This window comes from Dermacentor variabilis, chromosome 7 (assembly GCF_050947875.1).
Source record: "Dermacentor variabilis isolate Ectoservices chromosome 7, ASM5094787v1, whole genome shotgun sequence".
Lineage (NCBI taxonomy): Eukaryota > Metazoa > Arthropoda > Arachnida > Ixodida > Ixodidae > Dermacentor > Dermacentor variabilis.
In genome coordinates this window covers 147,524,227-147,538,470 of record NC_134574.1, presented here as the reverse complement: position 1 = coordinate 147,538,470, position 14,244 = coordinate 147,524,227, and positions in this window count along the sequence as shown.

Genomic DNA, 14,244 nt, shown 5'->3' with positions numbered 1-14,244 from the left:
GGATCTCACTTCGAAAAGTAGTGAACTTCTCTTTGAGTTATGAAAAATAGATTTTTTTTCCTGATTCCGTTTTATGCTCTTCAAATATAGTTACTCATAGCAGGTTTCTTTTCCATTCCCGCCACCCATGAGATTATCTCAGCCTCCTTGACTTTCCGCTTGATGAAAAGAAATGAGCGCTACAAGGACGCGGACTAAAAGAAAAACATGTACGACGGACAGAAGCTTTCCGTCTGCACTGCCTGTTCGTCGTACATGTTGTTCTTTCAATTCGCGTCTTTGCAGCGCCCCTCATTTCTTTTCTTAAGTATGTTAAACGAACTCGCCCAATCAAGCTCCTTTCCGCTTGATGTTCTTTGTTTATGTGTTGTTCACCATACATGCGGCATACTTCCTGGTAAGCTTCCTAGTTCGTTTCGTCCACAGTGAATGAACGTTTTTACTGCACATATACCTGAAAACTCTCCCAACCCATTAACTTTCTTCCATATTCCTCATTCGTTCTTCATAATTAATTTTACTGTGAGCTTCGCTCACTTCAAAACTTGTCCAGCCCGTATCACCCTGCAAAGCTCGCGGTGACAGCGACAGTAGTGAGGACAATGATGAATAGCCAAACGAGTATCTGACATGTGGCAGCGTATCACTTAGAGGAAACTTACTTTCCAAGAACCTGCAAGTCCGCCACGTGGTTTTAAACACAAAAGAATGGACCTCCCTTAAATCGCTATGCATAGCATGTGCACGTGTTTGCACCCACCAAGCTCGCCCAGCAGTTCCCCTATCGTTCGCCGAACTCCCTTGTACCTCTCTTGTATCCCTCCCTCGTACACAACGGCAGATTGATGGGCTAGGGTGGTGCATGGCTTCATGCACGCTTCAGCGCAAACCACACGCGGTCCTGAACACCTCTCTGCTGTCCTTTCTGTCCGCTACAATCTTTGGTTGACACTGAAGTGTACGTGACACCACGTGACCCTGCGAGTGTGGTCTCTCCAAAAACGACGCGCACAAAGGCCGAGCAAAAAGGCGTTCCGCCAATTATTCCGAAAATTAAGCTGCCATCCTACTTGCTGCACACCCAACACCTGGCCGCCCAGAGGGCAGGTTTTCTTGCCTCTGAATACACTTTAGCACCAGTGAACCCTTGCACAGCGGAACGAATGGGCACAATTCAGAGAACGCAAAGGAGAAACTTTTTCATGGGTGCAGTGCTCGCCTCTTTCCTACCTCTCCAACTGCGTTTATCTTTCTCTCTATCCACGCAGTGGACAAAAGAACTTTCTGTGGCGCATTCTTTTGAGCACGCGCAGCAACGTTTGCAAATGGTCCAAAAATGCTATGACACGGGACTTTGTTCTTAAACACAAATTTTTGGACTACAAGCTACAATTCTACAGCGGCGTCTTTGTAATTACTTAATCTCGATGTTATAAGAAACAAGACAAATGGCCCTTGCGGTGTTTTTAACACAATTAAACCAATGATTCCGACAATGAAAAGGTATTCAAAAATAGGTAAATGTGATCTCGTTAAAGATATGCTTCAACCGCGAATAGGCACTAAGAGTACGAAACACTATAAGATGTTCTTTTCTATGAAAATGTCTCACTAGACGGCACGGTATTGATCACGCCGTTAGGCCGTCCGTTACACATCCTACTTTTTAAACCGTTATTCACGTTTAGGAGGCGGTGTGGTGCCACTGATAAAGAATAAGCTGACTCCCCGTGTGACAGAGCATTACAACTTCTAATGCAGATGATTATGAATTGTTGAGTGCACAATGCAATACTATTGTTTTTTAGTGTCCTTTCGCGGCCCCAGCAAGAAGTGTTCCCTGTTTTATTTATGTTCTTGGCAATAATGCAAGTTCGGTTAACGATACGCGCTTCAAGTTAGCACTGGCAGGCTACCCGAATATCGACCTACTAAATGCATCTGCGCCAAAAAGATTTGCATAAACGGCAATAAATATTCCGAGGTGGACTTGGCAAATGATTATAATAATTATTTCGTGTCCCTCACAAATCGGCTGCATGATTCAAATGCACACATTTCCTTAGCAAGTATTCCAGCGATGGCAAATGCACCACGCTAAATACATTCATAACCACTTTTCAGATATTCTCATTTACTTTCCCTTCCTAAACTTTACGAGCGTACATTCGTTAGGCGCTACGAAATGGAACTCGGGAAAAATTACAATTCCTTCGAGAATATTTGCCTGGTAGACACATAACCAAGATACACGTGGTATTCGATTTCATGAATTGTGGGAAGTGCCCCTTTGCAGAGTCCACTATGGTGATCAAAGATTGTGCATGCAGTTGCACAATCTACTGAAATAAATAACTTATATTGCGTATGCACCGTACTGGTCGTTTCTTTTTTCACATCGTTCTTTTTTCCACATGTTTGTGCCTCAAGCATGGATTTTAGTGCTTTTTTTGTTATTCTTGTAATGTATTTAGCTTATTGAATGATTTCTGTATTTAGTAGACGCTACACAGCACTTATTCTGTCATGACTGAAGTTTCCCACATTGTTTCTTTTCTCTTATTTTTGTTAAACTGTGCTCATGTGATATGTCAACTTGGACGTACGTACTTTTTCGACTGTTTAATATATTCCTTTTGTGCAATGCCAATTTTGTCGTTTGCACATTTGCATCGTCAGATCTGTTGACCAGCGGACGCTTTCAAGCCCATTATCGATGCTTTTTGTCTTACGTTCACAGCATCATTGGGTTCTGATGTTGAAAATAACATTAAATCAACGTAGCCAGGATATCAGTTGTATCAACACGCGACATACATGCCACAGAAGGCGCGTTGCTAGGCGATAGATTGTTAAAACGAGGGTGGATGCCACGTGGTATGTAGAATATGCTGAATGTTATTTAATATCAAATGGCATGGTTTTACCGGCCAAAACCACGATCTAATTCTGAGGCACGTCGTAGTGGGGGACTGCGGAAATTTGGACCACTTGGGTTGCTTTAACGTGCACATAAATCTAAGCACACGGCTGTTTTCGCATTTCGCCCCCATCTAAATGCGGCCTCTGTAACTCAGATTCGATCCCGCGACCTCTTGATTAACAGTGCAACGCTATAGCCGCTAAGCAATCACGTCGGGTAATATTATTTCACGTTCACGATTGCAAAAAAAAAAAAAAGATAGAGCGCGTGCTGAAAAGCACGATAGGTAATTAAAGACAGTAACTTAGTGTCCTTTAAGTGTGGTTGGAGAGAAACGCTGTGATAACCGTGGTAGAAAGTCTTAATTTTAAAATCTGCGCGTAGCACTGCTCTTTCCTCGATATATAGTACACTGACGACGGAATTCCTTCGAATGGAATTGCTACGCCGGATTTCTTATCAGCACCACGTTCAATTTTTCCGTCTGCTCTGGCGATTTGCTGAACGCGAGATCTTTGGTGGGCTGGTATTAGTAGACGATTAAAACCCATCTTAATGTTCCTAGCCGGTAAATAAAAGGATTTTCACCATCTTCTGACGCCGTTTGGTTGGGTGTCCACAACGTATTTCTACGGATGTGTGATAGGCATATTGAGGAAGTATATTTCCTATTTTCGACGCTATTCTGCAGTTCGGCCATACAAACTGTATAAAAGTTATGTGAGGTCTGAGCCTGGGTTTTATTCGACTAAGTGTTTTCAAGTAACATAGCTCAAGATATACCGCAGATGTGTGAAGAACGGCTGGTCAACATGAGCAAGATCAAAAGTAAGCCTCGTTGTCTTCCCACGTGGTTGCGCTCTCTCATTCATGGCGTGTTATTTCGGGCTATACGGGCTATTTATCGCTCACAAATTATTATCCATACATTGACGTAGTCCTAAACGCAGTGCTCTTAGAAACAACGAATGCACCGTAAAGTACTTCCAGTAATTAACTTATTTGTTGTCTACATATGTATTTGTCTTGATACGGTAAAAAATTTCCTTCGCGGCCTTCCTAACGACCGAAATTATTTTTCCACGCATAAAAGTTAATACTTACACTGAAAAAAAAAAGGAAATACAATCTAGGAGGCAAGTTTGTCTCGACAAATGCTTGTCGTGCCTCAACTTCTACGGAAACACCGTGGCGCATTAGGCTAGCTGATACATACCCCAAAGGGAGGCATCCACGGGTCACGCCAGCTAACTAGTATACAAAGGCCACCTGGAAAGCTGCTAGAGTGGGCGTGTTTAACCCAGGGGCTCACACCTCCGAGTGCGAGGTTTCCAAGACCCCACCCTTCTAAGCATGCACAATGCCTGATTATTTGCGAACAAGAACCAGAGTGGGGGAAAAAGGATACATGATGGGGATACATGATGGGGATACATGATGGGGGCCAACTTCTTTGCCTTCTCCAGAACAGAAAGCCCACAACTTCCTTTTTCTTTCGCCGTGACTTTCTTTTTCTCTCATAAGGTGCCCGCCTCACCCTCTCTCCTAATGCCTCCTAGTTATATATAGGAGGGAAAAAAGATTTCGCTTCAGACTTGACTGCGACAATTGCTTGCTGGTGGTCGCCTCCTCACGCCAGCATTACCAGCGCCGTCTCGAGCTCGCCATCCCGAAGTGTACGACGTCGCCCGTCTCAACTCTTCGAGCACGCACCATCGGTTCTGGCTACAGTGTCAGGGCAGTAAACGATGTCATCGTCCACTGAGCTAGCACAACCAGCCCGCGGAGCACCGAACTTCGTGGGACCCTTTCCGCCCGAAGTATGGAGGAAGATATTCCGTCACCTGGACGCCACGTCTCTTTTAGTCATGGCCCAGGCGGTGCCCAAGCTCAAGCGCTTCGCCTTCTGTTCGAAGATCTTGCGGAGAGTGACCTTCGATCCTGAAACCGACGAACGAGCGGTCAAGAAGTTTATGGGGGCAACTCGCGAGCAGCACATCGAAGACCAGGTCGAGAAAGTGCCCCTCGTTGTGCACGTGCGACAACTGCGTTTCACAAATTGTCTCGCGTTGTCGTCCGAGGTGATCCTCGACTGTGCCGGCCGCTGCTACAACCTGCGAGAGCTGTACTGCGTAAACTGCCTCGTGGAACCCCCGAAACTCTTCGACGTCTTGTCCCTGAAGCTGCCCGGCGTTAAAAAGCTCGAGTGGTCGCTGTGCGAGGACGCGTACTACAAGTCTTGGCTGGACAGTCACGCGGTCACGCATATTCGCACCTTCCCCAAGTTGCAGGGGCCGAAGTTAAACACCATGTACGTCGAGCTTGTCGTCACGGAGGCGACCGTCGTTCTTTTGGACCACTTCTTGACCCGTTGCCGCAGGCTGCGCCACCTACACATCCACGCCGTCCACAAGGAGCCGCCTGTTCTGCCGAGCGCAGAAGCCTGCCGTAGGGAGTTGTCCAGACACAAGCGCCATATGGAAACGTTCAAGTACAGCTGTGAACAACTGTTGATGCCAAGTGACCAAGAAGCTCGCGCGGAAGAAAGGGACGAGCGACACCGCACCTTCAAGCCCGAAGGTGCAATATGGGGCAACATCGCCTGTCGATTCAAACCGGAGCACTCCAGCAGCCTGGTCACCTTCACCGACGTGGTCGAACAGAAGGTGATTCTGCGCGGTGTGAGGCAAGCCGTCGTGGTCGTGGAGGCCGACACGAAAGCCACCCACCTATTCGAAGCAGCCGCCAGGATACCCGACTCGTGGAAGGACCCCACACGCCTCTCACTCGTCCTGATGGCACCCAAGGGAGTTGAGGTCGCGAGGTCCCCGACCGCGCACAGCGGCTACATGTTGCCGATGATGCAGTTCTTCAGCGCATGCGTCTCCCGAATCGTGGAACTGAACTTGTCCGCGTACCACTTTACGATAGAAGCCGACTGCTGCTCCGCAGTGGCATCGACGCTCTCCAATCTCCGCTCGCTGGCACTCCCGTCGTGCGGAGCAAATCATGAAGACTCGCTCACGTGGCTCGCGGATGGATGTCCCTTTCTCGAGCAGCTCGACGTTGGCTCCGACGCTGCTTTGTCGTGCGAAACGTGCCAGCTTCCCCTGCTGTTTTCCGGTTGCTGCTTCGAACGACTCCACAGCAAAACCAGGCTGCGCCGACTGAGCATCGACGAGACTGCCAAGGTCGTGAACCTGAGGTTCCTGCTCAGTTGCCGGGTAGAGGAACTACGTATCAGCGTGGACAGCGCAGACGTCACGGAGCTTGAACACTGCCCCTGGACACTGGGTCAGCTTCTTTACGACAACCCTCGGCTGACGTCCTTGACCCTTCTAGCCAGTAAAGAGACCCTTGATGCACGCTTCGCCTCCACTCTGAGCATGGCCCGCAGCCTGCGGCATGTGTGCGTGCTCACGGCGACTACGACCCCGGACAGTGTGGCGGAACTCTTTTTCATGATGCTCGAGGCTCGCTTGCCGCACCTGCAGTCTCTTCACGCGCACTACAGGAGCGCCCGGAACACGTTGCAGGCCCTGACGTGGATGCGTCAATGGAGGCCCGATTACACCGAGCCGACCATCGGGAAGTGGCGATCATCGGAGGGCCTATTCCTGGATAGAAGCCCCTGCCTTGGCCGTGTCTGCAGCGTAACCACTTTCATCGGACTGGCCCGTCCAAGAAACCGCCTTTGAGTAGACGTCCTCGCAAGCAGCTTTCGATTTAGTCGGTGATGTTTGAGTGTATACGTAAAACTCGCCCAATACACCACTCGTGCCAAAATAGAGTCAACGTACTCTTCACTTGGGGTATAAGAACTTTCTCGAAACTGTCTACCAGTTACTACCGCACGCGTCATTATAGTCACTGTGTGTTTTGTGTATTTTACTTGTTCATGTCTAGCCTTGGCAGTGCTGTTGTCTTAATGTACAGTGATGTCCTGAGCAATAAATGCAGTTTATTACGCTCGATTTTCGGCTTCTGTGAGTGATGTCTGTTTGCGCTCGCCAAGTCGAAGTTCGCTTCCTTTGGCAGAGTGCTTTCTAATACGTCCTGCTGTTCTAAAGAACGCGAACGGTGTTTTGTCACTCCCTCTCGAGTTCTGTTTCAGAGAACACGCTAAGCACTAATATAAGGCACCCTTATGGTTTGGTTCGCACCATCGCTAACAACCCAGCCGTATGACGCAAGATTGAATTTGGGGCAAATGAAAATTTTCTTTCAATACTTGTTCATCTTACGCCATGTTAAGGCGAAACCGAGGGCGGAAGAATGTTCAGGACAGAAAAGTCACTACCAACTAAGTTGCGAGTGATGCTCTGTGATAACTTAGTTGCAACCAAATTCCTAGTTCAACTAGGCCTAGTATTCTTAAAATTAGCAAATTTCTCTCATTACGTAGTAGGCTATGCAGCGTTAAAAGGCCAAGTGGAGCATTAGGAGCAAACAAGTAGAGAGTAGAGAGAGCGAACAATGGCAACCTAAGTGACGCAGCCTGAACCACTATATATAGGCAAGTTCGCACGGTGTGCCCAAACAATAACAGCGGGGATGAAAATTTGCTTTTCCTCCAATTTTATGTTTACTATGGCGCAGTTGATGTATGGCAACATTTACATTTAGAAATAGTGACTATACTTGGTTCGAAGATCAAATCACGTATTCGGGCGCCCATAAATACTGTTCTGCCTGCATTTCGGTCTAGTGCGGGAGTTTTGCCTAATTAAGCGATGCCCAGCTGTGTGAGCAAAAGAAAATGCTGCATATGTTTCTAGTTATGCGATACTTGGGATGCGACAATCCTTGCGTCTCGACAGCTGCACCCACGTCGTGTCACGGACGACCTTGTACTCTCTCATTCATCAAAGCGACTTTCTAATGCTTCGCGTCTTGCAAACTTGCGATTTCGTGCCCGATTTCGGTCAACCCACATCTAGTTTTCTCTTAGATGCCTTTCAAACGGGCCATGTCCACCTACCACTGAAGGAAGAAATGCGTGACCGATTGTGGCATATATCGGACATCTGTCTCCCAGGAGAGCAGCCTAAATGCTCGAACCATTATAGGATAAGATCGCACGGACGCTTCTCTCGTCCCAAAGTCGCACTTTGAATCGTCCGGCACATGCATCACTTGCCGGTTTCCAGCATTCTTCGCTCGTGGCAGCTAGCGCTTTGAGACGCTGTGATACGCTGCACTGCATTCGGGGGCCGGCTTATATATTTCGTAGAAGGAACGTGATTCGAGACGTACTAAATCCCGAGGGTTTTTCGTAACGACTTAGAATAGGAGCGTGTAGCCCACACACCGATGCACTGTTTTGTCGAATAACGCGGTGTCCTCAATCGTACGCGACTGCCAGGCGCACGGTGTCACTGCCTTGGTGACGCTAAGCGACCCCCGGGGAATTCACTCTCGAGGATGGGCGCCATCGCGGGTCATTTGGTGGGGCGGCCATGAGACGATCCGTTTTCCTGACATGCGTCTGTCCCTTGCGCGGCAGCCCATACAGTGCGTTTGCACGTGGTGTGTCGCGCTTCTCGCGACAGTGTTGGTCACGTTTAGCCGGTGGTGGTGCGCGCATGCGCGAACAAATTGGGGTTGCGCTGCACGTTCCTCTGAACTACAGGGATTACCACGTGTCAACAGATTTAAAAAAAAAATGATGACTTGTAAGAAAAAGGTATCGCAAATTTCAGCGACTGTTTGATTACTGTAGTTCTGTTAATGCGAACGACAGTGTGGGCCCCCTACTCTACAATGCGCCTAGAGTCTATCACGTGATCTTGAGAGACAAAGGGACGAATAAAGGAAAAGGGGGAGGGATCTTCAGAAGTACACACTATAGGAACAGTAACACTTTCTTGGGGGAGTTGGTGTTAGCCGAACGACATTTATTTATTTATTTATTTATTTATTCAGGTACCTACAGCGCCCGTTGAGGGCATTTTTGTAGGGGGGATACAATTCCAAAACATACATCGTCATGCAGATGACAATGTGTAAATAACAAACAATAAAGATACAACGCATTCCAATACTGAGCAAAATGATAACAAGAGAATCATGAAGGCAAGAAAGACGTAAATATTGTCATAAAAAGAAGCGTATACAAAGAATTCAAAAACACTCAGCAACACAGCACAAAAATAAGTTAATTCAACAAAACGCGTGACAGAGCATTTTCAAAAAAAGATTGCGAGGCTAAGACAACTTCTTCTGGCAATTTATTCCAGTCATGCACTGTTTTGGGAAAAAATGAGTTTTTAAAGACATTTATACGGCACTGGTATTCTTGAATCTTTAAAGAATTATCTAAACGGGAAAAAGGTATCGCAAATTTCAGCGATGGTATATTTGCGCAAAAAACCGTAAAATCAAGAATGTGAGTTACATACCTTTCCCTGTTCATTTTTCCGCCACAATACCATGTCGAACACTATAGGAAGCGCTCCCACGCGGCTTTGAAATGACCAGTCATGAAACTGATCGCATATGTACCATTTCACTATTATTATTAATATTATTATTATTATTATTGCTTTTGTTATTATCATTATTTTCGTTTTCAATTTGTTCATGAAGAGGTAAGAGTATTGTATTCTCACAAAATATATTAGTATTTCAACTCTGGCAGATATCTTCTAGCCTAATTTCGTTCCTGGAAAGAACCATATGAGGTATAAAACAGAATTCGCAATTCCCCACGCCTCTGCGCAATATTTGTGTTTATAACCTTTATACCAATCGCTCGAAGTTTGTGAGAACATACGAGTTCAGTTTAGGTCATAGTTGTGTTGCGTACAGTAAAACTGAAAAATTAAGTAAAGTTTTGTCACTGGCCAGGTCATCCGGTGTGCGAGAAATACATTTAAACCAAGGGAAGGCATCGACTGAAGCACAAATGACAGCTCTGTGGTTGCGAAAATATGGCGCCGAATACGTAGCGGACGCTACACGACCGAGATTCTCATTCGCGTGTGTAACCATAACGCAACATTGACACCGCCCTCTGAGCAATCGTGGCTTGCTTGTCGGCCGCTGGTGTGGCCTCAGAGATCGCATGAGCTCGGAGGCCACGCTATTGGCGATAGAATTTTGTGGAAATCTGCAAGGGTGTGGAAGTTTCATGAAGGGGAACATATTTTGGACAGGCTGCCCGAGAATGAATGGCACGTCTGAATATTACGGCTATGTCTAATAAACAGAAAACAGTCTTAGTTCTAGAGCGCTCAGCGTATTATGAGGTCAGAGTTTTGTTGTATTGCACAGCATTGTACCACTGTTTTGCTGCATAGATACATACACTTTATGCGAACAAACGGACGCTAGACAGTTTCCTAGCCAGCGTTGGCAGACTACTACTGTCGGAGGAAGCTATCCTCGGCCCATGGCCTGACACTGCAATTTCAATGCGTGCAACAAATGTATTGTTGAAGTTCCTGCAGGACACCAAGCTCGACGAGCGGCTCTATAGTGAGGCAACTGTCTCATGTACATAAGCAATCACCACTTCTCTTATCATCGTCATCCATCCCAATACTTTCACTCCCCTTCCCTCTTCCCCAGTGCAGAGTAGCAGACTAGAGCGCACTAGCTCAGGTCGACCTCTCTGTCTTTCCTATCAATAAATTCTACGCGAACAAACGGACAAGCGAATAAATTGATGAATTACCTCTTTATTGACAAAGCCGGCTGATCAATTCTGAAGGCAAGGAGAGATAGTGTATATATGGGAATATGTGGAAAGGTTTGGGATTAAACATATAATGGCAATCACTCACAGAAGCTTCGTGAGGAACAGTTTTCTCTATGCATAATAAGTGCGCGCAAATGCATTTATGAACGCTGCACACACTACCTTGTGTAAATGTTATCATGCGTATGGCCAACAATCTTGTTCATTCTTTCATTCTTTCACTCATTCAACAATCTTGTTCAGCCTGTGGCAGCGAGCTGCTTGCGTAGGCATTTGGCTTCGGCCAAAAGCACCAGGTCGAGCTCTGTGCCACCAGGTGGCTGCACCGTGCAGACCATTCACATTTGCGCTTCTGCTCATCCAGTCTCTATGCGTCCCGTAAAACGACACGGTCAAACGGCCAGGCCCAGTTCCCTTGCGCATGTGTTTACCCTAATGCCGGACTCGCGAAACGCTATTGCGGTGCCAATCTCCCGGTGTAAAGTGACGGACGCAAACGCGCAAATCCTGGCGCCGGACGGATAGCGGCAGTCCGATGTGCTGCAGCCAGGCCGCTCGTCTGCTGCCTTGCTGAGGGACACGATGTCGCAGCTTGACATATTGCCAGTCGCTACGTTTGCAGTCCACAACGCAACAAAGTCGAATCATAGTGCTCGCGAAAAGACTGAGACTGGCTCTGACCGTGGAGCTCTCGTCAAAATGAAACACGTTGTAACACAAGCAGACGACGCTTGCTGTGCCGGAAGTGCTTAAGTCAAGTGAGAAATTGTTCTTGTGCATTCTCTTTCTGTTACTTTCCTTTTATAGAAACGAATTAACTAACATCCCAACTATACGCACATCATTTGTTCACGATAAAGGTGGAAAAATTATCGATGACGCGCCCTGGGCAGCCAATCGGATAGCTCGCCCAGATAACGTCAATTGGGTGATTTACGTCATATTGGTAAGGGCGGCTGAAAATTCCGTCGAGCAGTGTGCTGCGATCGGCAGCGATGTACATTTTTAAAACCTTGTGATAAATTACACGCTTTACACGGAGCACTTCAAGGCGTCAATTAATGATCATAAGGGCCTACTCTAACCGACTCAGTACGTTTGTAAAAAAATCGTCAAAATCGTTTTAGGGTCCATTTAAGAGCGATAGGGGCCTACAATGATCAGAGCAATTCTGATAAGTTTGATATGAACCGGTAAAGGTTGATAAGGGTCAGATCATCTCCGATAAGGATGATAGGAGTTGATAATGATCGCATCGCTTACGATAATGTTGATAACGACCAATAAGAGTTAATAAGGGTAGGATCGAGTCCGATAAGGTTGATAACAACCTATAAGCGTTACATCTAGTTCCATAATGTAGATAGACGATGTCGGTTAATAAGTGTTTATACTGGTCGGATGAAATTTGATGAGATTCATAATGTCATCGGGCTGCTTGGAAATGAGCAAGTAGCCCGATGCTTACGCATACATAGACAACTCCAGTGAAGTTCCTGCGTGAATTTTTCAACAATACAAACGATATTTGCAGGTCCCTGCATTTCCAACAGGCGATTCAACACAATACCGTTAATGAAAGCAGATGTACGAGGGCATTGCCACATAGGCTATCTTGGAAAGCTTCCATAGTTGCTCTGGTAATTGTGCCTATCTTGTCCTCGATATCAATGAATCATTCTGGGCAGTCATAACGTGGAGATAACTGGTTAAGAGACTTCAAACTCTCATATGATCTATTAATTAAACATGACAAAATATGAGGATAATTATGTGCTTAAAGCTATTTTGTGCCTATCTTGTCCTCGATATCAATGAATCATTCTGGGCAGTCATAACGTAGAGATAACTGGTTAAGAGACTTCAAACTCTCATATGATCTATTAACTGAACATGACAAAATATGAGGATAATTATGTGCTTAAAGCTATAGCGTTCGCATGTCTCGTCATATTCTATTCACAATGAAAGTGGCCAAATGTTATGGACGTTTACGATTGTGTTACGCTCGGTGGCGAAGCATCTATAGCGACAGCAAGGTTAAGCGTTGCGCTAAAGGCGTCTATAGCGCAGGAGTGAAGGGCGTGCCAGCGACGTTGCGGCTGCCAATCATCGACGTTGCAAGATAGGCTCATCCAAAGCGCTTGCGTTCAGGCTCCCTAGTGCAAGGCCAAGGAGGTTAAATCCTTTAATGCGAAGCATTCCTTGGGAACTTCAGACGCTTTGAATGTATTTATCGATATATATATATATATATATCGACCTACGTCGTGATGCGTCGTGGTCGTTTCTTCTAGTCGAACAACAACTGCATAGTTGTTGTTTTATAAGTATTTTATAAGGATTATAGAGGCTCCACAGCCACCGCAGTCCTCCATAAAGAAAGCAACAAAATCCCAATAAAGAAAGGCGTCATGCAGGGAGATACGATCTCTCCAATGCTATTCACAGCGTGTTTACAGGAGGTATTCAGAGACCTGGATTGGGAAGAATTGGAGATAAGGGTTAATGGAGAATACCTTAGTAACTTGCGATTCGCTGATGATATTGCCTTGCTTAGTAACTAGGGGACCAATTGCAATTCATGCTCACTGACCTGGAGAGGCAAAGCAGAAGGGTGGTTCTAAAAATTAATCTACAGAAAACTAAAGTAATGTTCCACAGTCTATAAAGAGAACAGCAGTTTACGATAGGTAGCGAGGCATTGGAAGTGGTAAGAGAATACATCTACTTAGGGCAGGTAGTGACCGCGGATCCGGATCATGAGACTGAAATAATCAGAAGAATAAGAATGGGTTGTTGTGCGTTTGGCAGGCCTTCTTAGATCATGAACAGCAGGTTGCCATTATCCCTAAAGAGAAAATTGTATAACAGCTGTGTCTTGCCAGTACTCACGTACGGGGCAGAAACCTGGAGGCATACGAAAAGGGTTCTACTTAAATTGAGGACGACGCAACGAGCTATGTAAAGAAGAATGATGGGTGTAACGTTAAGGGATAAGAAAAGAGCAGATTGGGTGAGGGAACAAACGCAAGTTAATGACATCTTAGTTGAAATCAAGAAAAAGAAATGGGCATGGGCAGGACGTGTAATGAGGAGGGAAGGTAACCGATGGTCATTAAGGATTACGGACAGGATTCCAAGGGAAGGGAAGCGTAGCAGGGGCCGGCAGAAAATTAGGTGGGCGGATGAGATTAAGAAGTTTGCAGGGACGACATGGCCACAATTTGTACATGACCGGGGTAGTTGGAGAAGTATGAGAGAGGCCTTTGCCGTGCAGTGGGCTTAACCAGGCTGCTGCTACTGATGATGATGGTGAAGTATTCCAAATTGAAAAAAATGAACCGATGAAATTCTAGATATTTACGGCCCTTATAAAATACGGCACGAGTTCGAACGGAGTACATTCTGTTGGGCTGAGTTGCAGAGCTAAAGAGCGCTGCACACGAACTCCAAAAGCACAAAATTCCGGGCGCATTCGGCGAGACCAGCTCCTGCTGAAATCGCCAAGGAAGCTGCTTATCGTTTCTGGAATGGGGGAATCTTTTCGTCGTCGTAAACAGGCCTCCTCCTTGCTGACGAGGCGTCTTTCACGCTTGACGTTGCTCCAGTCTTCGTT